Source organism: Symphalangus syndactylus, chromosome X (assembly GCF_028878055.3).
Source record: "Symphalangus syndactylus isolate Jambi chromosome X, NHGRI_mSymSyn1-v2.1_pri, whole genome shotgun sequence".
In the NCBI taxonomy this organism is placed as follows: Eukaryota; Metazoa; Chordata; class Mammalia; order Primates; family Hylobatidae; genus Symphalangus; species Symphalangus syndactylus.
In genome coordinates this window covers 135,234,728-135,243,191 of record NC_072447.2, presented here as the reverse complement: position 1 = coordinate 135,243,191, position 8,464 = coordinate 135,234,728, and positions in this window count along the sequence as shown.

Below are 8,464 nucleotides of genomic sequence, written 5' to 3'. Positions count from 1 at the left end.
GTTCTCATTTAATGTGTGAAATCTGACAGGTAAGTTACAAAAACAAAAAATCAAGACTTTGCAGGCAAATTGTACATCAAACAGCTTGAGTCTTGGGTCTGTCCTCCCTGCTCAGTTACCCAACATGTTTTTTATATATCATATTATATATATATATATATATATATATATATATATATATATATACACACACACACACTCAGAGTGTGTCAGCTAATTCCAGTATTAGCCTAAACAAAACCATAATTAGGAACACCTGCTGCTGCTGGAAAAATAAACTATAATACATTCGCAAAACAAATACAAATGACCTTTGCCCCAACGTTTTAGATTATTTGCACCACTTTGCCCTTTCGGTAACCTAGATAATTGAGTTGGCTGTATTTATAAAAATAAAGATGTGCATTCTAAATAAAACAATGCAAGGAAGGTCACTATATAAAAGTGGTCTTCTTGGATAATATGCCTATCAGCTATCTCCAAAATATTATTTAAAATTATTATAGTCATAAATTAATGTTTTCACAGGACCTGTTGAAGCAGAACTCTTGTCAAGGAAGCAAAAATAAGTAAATAAAGCCAGCAGCAATACATTTTCTAACTTTGCAGCAGAATGATGCTTGTGGAAAAATATGCAATCTGAACTCAATCTGATGCAAACCTCAGGATGACATCATGTATTCATATGTGAGAATTTTTTAGTGAAACCAAGACTTCTAAGGGTTTATGGTGGTGGTGGGTGGATATGGTTCCCTAGAAAGGCAATACCATTGAGCAGTTATCTGCCTCTGGACAGGCAGGCATGTAGAGGGAGGAGGCCACCTATTTGGATGATTGATTATGAGTCATCCAAAGAGTATTCACACCTGCTTTTTGATACCAAAAATGTCAAGGTCTGGGACTGAAGCTTTCCATGCACAACTCAAGAGACTTAGAATACTGTCTTTTAGGAAGATGTACTGAGGCTTGCTTCACACAGAAGTGTGGATGATTCAGGAGTTATGTCTTTTCCATGGAGAGATGAACAGGTTTCTGACAAGTAAAGCTGGCCTGTGGGTTCAGGAAAGTTTGGAAATCAGATTTCTGTTACCCTATCTCATAGTGTAGGGTATGAGGCAGTTATGAAAAAGTGTTTCTATGATCTATTGTCACCTAGCAAACTACTCCAAAATTTAATGGCTAAACATAAATCAGTTTTCTTTCACTATTCTGTGGATTGACTGGGCTCGGCCAGAAATTTCTTCTGCTGATCTCACTCAGGCAGTGTAGTTAGATGGCAGTTGGAGTCATCCACAGGCTCAACTGGGAATCTGAGATGGCTGGCCCTCTCTTTATTTACATATAGTCTCAGGACCTCTCCACTTGACATAGTCTCTCCAGCAGGGGAGCCAGAATTCTTTCAGGGCTTCCCAAAGCAAGTGTTCTAAAACAAGGGTTCCCAACCCCTGAGCTGCTGATCCATACCAGTCCATGGCCTTTTAGAAACCGGGCAGCACAGCAGGACATGAGCAGCAGGCCAGTGAGCATTGAAGCCTGAGCTCTGCCTCCTGTCAGATCAGTAGCAGCATTAGATTCTCACAAGAGCACCAGTCCTATTGTGAACTATTGTGAACTGCGCATGTGAGGGATCTAGGTTGCTTGCTGCTTATGAGAATCTAATACCTGATGATCTGAGGTGGAACAGTTTTATCCTGAAACCATCCCCACCCTCACTCCACCCTGTCCATTGAAAAATTGTCTAAGTGTCTTCCACAAAACCAGGGTCCCTGGTGCCAAGAAAGGAACAGTAGTCCCTAACCTTTTTGGCACCAGGGACCCGTTTTGTGGAAGACAATTTTTCCACGGCATGGGATAGGGGGAGGGGGGATTGGGGGGAATGGTTTTGGGATGAAACTGTTTCACCTGAGATCATCAGGCATTAGTTAGATTCTCATAAAGGGCATACAACCAGCTGGGCATTGTGGCTCATGCCTGTAATCCCAGCACTTTGGGAGGCTGAGGCAGATGGATCATGAGGTCAGGAGTTCGAGACCAGCCTGGCCAATATGGTGAAACCCCATCTCTACTAAAAATACAAAAATTAGCCGGGTGTGGTGGCGCACGCCTATAGTCCCAGCTCCTAGGGAGGGTGAGGCAGAAGAATCACTTGAACCCAGGAGGCAGAGGTTTCAATGAGCTGAGATTATGCCACTGTACTCCAGCCTGGGTGACAGAGCAAGACTCCATCTCAAAAAAAAAAAAAAAGCACACAACCTACTAGATCCCTCACATGTGCAGTTCACAATAGGGTTCGAGCTCGTATGAGAATCTAATGCTGCCCACTGATCTGACAGAATGCAAAGCTCAGGTGGCAATGCTTGCCTGCCCATGGCTCACCCTGAGTCCACGGCCTGGGGTTGGGGACCCCTGTCGTAAAAGACAGGGAGTGAAAACTGTCAATCCTCTTAAATAATGGGATTAGAACTCTCACAACTTCATTTCTGTTGCATTATATTGGGTATTGACAGCCGCAGGCCACCCTAGAGTCAATGTGGAGAGAGACAACACTAGGTTGCAAAGAGCAGGAAGAGTGGCTTATTGAGGGCCATCTGTGGAGACTAGGTATTGGAAAGAGCAACCTGATATTCTACTTGCTCTAACATTCTACTGCCTGGCGCACTTCCTCAAGGAACCACATTATCTTTCCTATTGTAGTTTTGGCTGAAGAAATTCAGGTTTGGAGTACCGGCAAAGGTTTATTTAACTTTTTCCTGATCCTGTATTTTATAATCACTTCTTATGTCTTTGCATCTCTGACACATATATGAGCTTTGGAAGCTGACCCCAACCAACTGTCCAAATTTAGCAGGAAAACTATGGTCACAATATTTGGAGTTTGCAGTCATGTATGTACAACTGGAAGGGAGAGTAATGAGTCTGCATGGTATTGGGCACCAAGTGATAATTCAACTCAAGAGCTCTTCATGACTTAGGATTTAAAAAAAAATAAATTTAAATTCTCTGTGCGCCTGTAACAGAACCAGGATGGGAGCATGTTCTACCTAACCACCTGAAGAAACTAGGGCAAGCTCCATGGAGGCTTGTGACACAAGGGGAAAGTAATAAGGTAAAATCACCACCTATCCCAGACATACCTCATGCTGTTCCAAATATCCCTCCAACTACAAATTTACCCTTATTCTAATTATCAGACAAATGTGGCTTAAAACTCAGTGCTTTCCACCACCACAATCCTGAAAAGCCATGTATCACTCATTCAGCAATTACTGAGTGCCCACTCTGTACCAAGTATCATTCTGGGCATGACCCATGGCCTCAAGGAGCTTCCAGTCTAATAAGGAAGATTGGCATTGTGATAAAGATGAAAATAGGAGATTGTGGGAGGACAGAGAGACATCTGACTAAATCTTGAAGCATAGAGGAAGGCATTCTGAGTGAAAGTTCTCATTTAAGCTGAATTCCAAGAACAAGTTGGAGTTAGCCAAGTGATGGTACGTGGAAGTAGGGTATGGAAAGAAAATTCCAGGCAGAGAGCAAAGACACCGGGAATCCTAGGGAGTTCAGCAATGATAGGCTATAGAGTCTGAAAGAAGATGTGGTGAGAGATAAGACAGAAGAGGCAGGAAGGAACCAAACCCAGAAGGATTATATACCATGCCAAGGAGTATGAAAAGCTATATACGATGGTGAATACGTTTAAAAAAAAATAGTATTTTGAATAAGACGGGCCTGACCTTGAATCCCGTCTCTGCCATGTGATCCTTGGACAAGTCACTTGAGTCTCCGAGCCTCAGTTTTCTAATCTTAATGCGGAAATGGTAGAGGATAAATTTCATAGGATGGTTGTGAGGATTCTATTCTTTATCTTCCGTAATTGCTGTTAAATCAAGTGTCATTCTTGTCATTATTGTATTAGTTTCCTGTGGTTGCTGTATCAAATTACCACAACTTGGGGGCCTAAAACAACAGAAATTTATTCTCTCACAGTTTTGTATGCCAGAAGTCTGTATAAATGATGTTGGCAACTTTATGCTCCCTCTGGAAACTCTAAAGGAGAATCCGTTCTTTGTCTCTTCTATCTTCCGCTGACTGCCAGAATGTCTTGGAGTTCTTTTGCTTGCAGCTACATCACTCCACTCACTGCCTCTGTCATCACATCACCTTCTCGTGTGTGTGTGTGTGTGTGTGTGTGTTGTTGTTGTTGTTGTTGTGTGTATGAGAAATCTCCTTCTGCCTGCCTTTTATAAGGACACTTGTGATTGGATTTGGGACCCACCTAGATAATTCAGAACAATTTCTCCATTTTTCAGATCCTTAACATAATCATATCTGCAAAAACTCTTTTACCTTATAAGGTAACACTCACATGTTCCAGGATTAGGATCTGATATTATTGGATGGCCATTATTCAGCCAACTACAATGTTTCTTTTCTCCTGGATGCTTTTACGATTTTTCTCCTTTTCTTTGTTTACAAAAGTCTTATTATGATGGGCCTAGGTATATTTTCTTTGCACTTATCCTTCTTGGGGTTGACAGACCTTCTTGAATCTGTGAGTTGATGCCTTTCATCAGATTTGGAAAATTCACGGTGTCTTCATATATTGTCACTGCTCATTTTTCCTTCCTCCCCTTTTATTCTGGAACTCCAATTAAAACTATGTTAAACCTTTTATTTATATCTCACCTGTCTATTATACTCTTAATTTTCTATTAGTTAATTCTCTATGTGCTTCAGTTTAAATACTTTAATGTGTCTTCTAGTTTACTAATCCTCTATTCTGTTGTGTACAATCATCCATTAAACACATCTATTGAGATTTTAGGGCTTTTTTCTAACTTTAGAATTTCTATTGGATTACTTATAGATTCCAATTATTGGATTAAATTTTCCTTTTTTATATTTCTTTTCACCATCTTTCCTCTATTATCTGAATATATAGTTGTTAGAAATGCATTGTTTGCTAACTTATATATTCGGATCACCCATGGATTTTTTCCTATTGTCTGTTTTTTTCCTTCTAGGTTTTCAGTCATATGGCCTCATCTCTCTCTTTTTTTTTTTTTTTTTTTTTTTTTTTTGAGACAGAGTCTTGCTCTGTCACCCAGGCTGGAGTGCAGTGGCGCAATCTCGGCTCACTGCAAGCTCCGCCTCCCGGGTTCACGCCATTCTCCTGCCTCAGCCTCTCCGAGTAGCTGGGACTACAGGCGCCCGCCACCACGCCAGGCTAATTTTTTTTGTATTTTTAGTAGAGACGGGGTTTCACCGTGGTCTCGATCTCCTGACCTCGTGATCCGCCCGCCTCGGCCTCCCAAAGTGCTGGGATTACAAGCTTGAGCCACCACGCCCGGCCGGCCTCATCTCTTATATTTCCTAGAAAGTTTTAAATGAATGCCATCCAATTGTGTATAAATAATTTAAAAGGCTCCAGATGATGCTATCTTCCCTCAGAGAGAATGTACTGTTTTCTCTGTTAGGCAGATCAAGTAGGGGCAGATCACCTTTACCAAATCAGTGACTAAGCTGAATCAAGGTCAGGTTCAATGTTGGTAAAGCCCCTGGCCCCTGCTCCTAAAGCATTACCTTTCAGAGCTATCATCTGATAATCTTGTGTGTTCAATGGGGCTCTTATTCCTGGCAGATCTTGAAATCAAATCCTTACATTACTCAGCATAGTGAGACTGCCCAAAATGCTACTGTTTCTCGAGGCTTCCTGCTTAGCTTCTTAGTCTCATCAAAAAACACTCCACATGAGTCATATTCTTTTTTTTTTTCCTTTCCCTTTCACTGGGGTCTTGGCCTCTCAACCCAGCCCTCAATAACCATCAAAAGTTCTGTTTTTCCTGTATTCCCCAGCAGTGGCCCTCTGTCTGGCCAAAGCCCAGATTCTCAATCTCTAACTATACACCCCAAATTTGCCAAAGCCCACAGGGAAAATGTAGCTCTCCTTTCAGTGGTTCAACCTTCTTTGAAATCTTGGCCTCTCTAATGCTGATTGCTTCAGCAGCTTTCTATGCCTTTACAGAGACTTTTAAAAATTTTAAACAACCATTTACTAGTTATTCTTAGTAGGACTGAAAGCAGAAGCCCATTGAGGGAGCTTTAGGGGGAGCTTTCTTATAGCTTTAAGTTTCTTTTTTCAGCTTTATTTTCTTTTTTTTTATTATTTTTAAGGGATAGGGTCGCACTATGTTGACCAGGTTGGTCTCAAACTCCTGGCCTCAAGTGATCCTCCCATCTCAGACTCCTAAAGTGCTGGGATTACAGGCAAGAGCCACTGTACCAGGCTGATTGAGTTATTTTTGGTATATGTACATCTTGTGAAATGATTACCACAATGAAGATAATTAACACATTCATCACCTCATAGAGTTAATTATTTTATTGTATGTCTTTTTTTTTTTTTTTTGAGGCAGGGTCTTGCTTGCTCTGTCACCCAGGCTGGAGTGTAGTGGTGCTATTATGGCTCACTGCAGCCTCGACCTCCTGGGCTCAAGCAATCCTCCCGCCTCATTTTTTATTTTTTATGGAGATGGGGTTTCACCATGTTGCCTAGGCTGGTCTCGAACTCCTGGGCTTCAGTGATCCTCCTGCCTCAGCTTCCCAAAGTGCTGGGATTACAGGCATGAGCCACAGCATGTATGTCTTTTTTGCGGTGAGAACATTTACAATATACTCACTTAGCATATTGAAGTATACAATACAGTATTATTAACTGTACTCACCAATACATAATTAGATCTGCAGAACTTATTCAGTCTGCATAACTGACACTTTGTATTGTTTGACCAATATCTCTAACCCCCAGCCCCTGACAACCATCATTCTACTCTCTGCTTCTATGAGTTTGACTTTTTTCAATTTCCCATGTAAGCAAGATCATGTAGTTTGTTTTTCTGTGCCTAGCTAATTTAATTTAACACAATGACTTCCAGGCTCATCTATGTTGTTGCAAATTCCCTGCTTTAAAGGCTGAATAGTATTCCAGTGTGTGTGTGTGTGTGTGTGTGTGTGTACACCACATTTTCTTTATTCATTCATTCTTCGATCAGCACTTAGGTTCATTCTATATCTTGACCATTATGAATACTGTTGCAATGAACATGGGAGTGCAGGTATCTCTTCAACATACTGATTTTATTTCCTTTGGATATATACCCAGTAGTGTGATTGCTGGATCACACTGTAGTTCTACTTTTAATTTTTTGAGGACCTTCTATACTGTTTTACATAATGGGTGTACCAATTGACATCTCCAACAACAGTGCACAACAATTCCCTTTTCTCTACATCCTCTCCAACACTTTATCTTTTCAGTAATAGCCATTCTAACAGGTATGAGGTAATATTTTATTTGTGGTTTTGATTAGCATTTCCTTGATGGTTAGCAATGTTGACATACTTTTTCATATGCCTATTAGCTATTTGTATGTCTTCTTTTGAGAAATATTTGTTCAGGTCTGTTCCCCATTTTTAATTGGGTTATTTGTTTTCTTGCTCTTGAATTGTTTGAGCTCCTTATTTATTTTGGATATTAACCTCTTATCAGGTGGATAGTTTGCAAATATTTTCTCCCATTGTGTGGGTTGTCGTTTGACTCTGTTGATTGTTTCCTTTGCTGTGCAGGAGCTTTTTAGTTTGATGGAATCCCATTTGTCCCATTTGTCTCAGTTTTAACCAGAGGAGTGACATGATCAACTTTGTAATTAATGAGTCATTTTGTAGACAGTGTAAAGGATGATGTGTTAATTTTCTTGAGCTTCCATAACAAAGTACCCCAAAATCAAGTGAGTGGTTTAAATAACAGAAATTTATTTTCTCACAATTATGGAGCCTGGAAGTTTGAGACCAAGGTATTGGTGCTCTTTTCTTCTGAGGCCTCCCTTCTTGGCTTGTAGGTGGCCATCTTCAACCAGTGCTTTCACATGGTCTTCCCTATGTATCTGCCTGTATCTAAATTTTCTCTTATAAGGACACCATCATATTGGATTTGGGCCCATCCTAATGACATTATTTTAACTTAGTTACCTCTCTAAAGACTCTATCTTTAAATAGTCACATTCTGAGCTATCATGAGTTAGGACTTCAACACATGAATTTTGGGGAAGGTGGCACAATTTAGCACATGACAGATGGGTTGGAGGGCAGCAAGAGTGGAGTCAGGCAGGCCAGTGAGAAAGTTGTTGCAGTAATCCAGGAGAGTAGGGCTGGAAAATTTGGAAAATTGGACAAAGTAATGGTAGAAGGACTGGAGGTAACTGAATTGCTTCAAGAGAAAATTAGAAGATAGAATAGATAGCATTTGGTACTTATAAATAGGATATGCTAAGACGATGAGGAACGAGTCTAGGATGATACTCAATTTTCTAATTTGAGCACAGAGTAGAGGACAATGGAAGTAACATGGTTTGGGAAGAGTTGTCTTCTGAGATAGAAGCATACCCTCTTTCTTTCCTGCATTCTG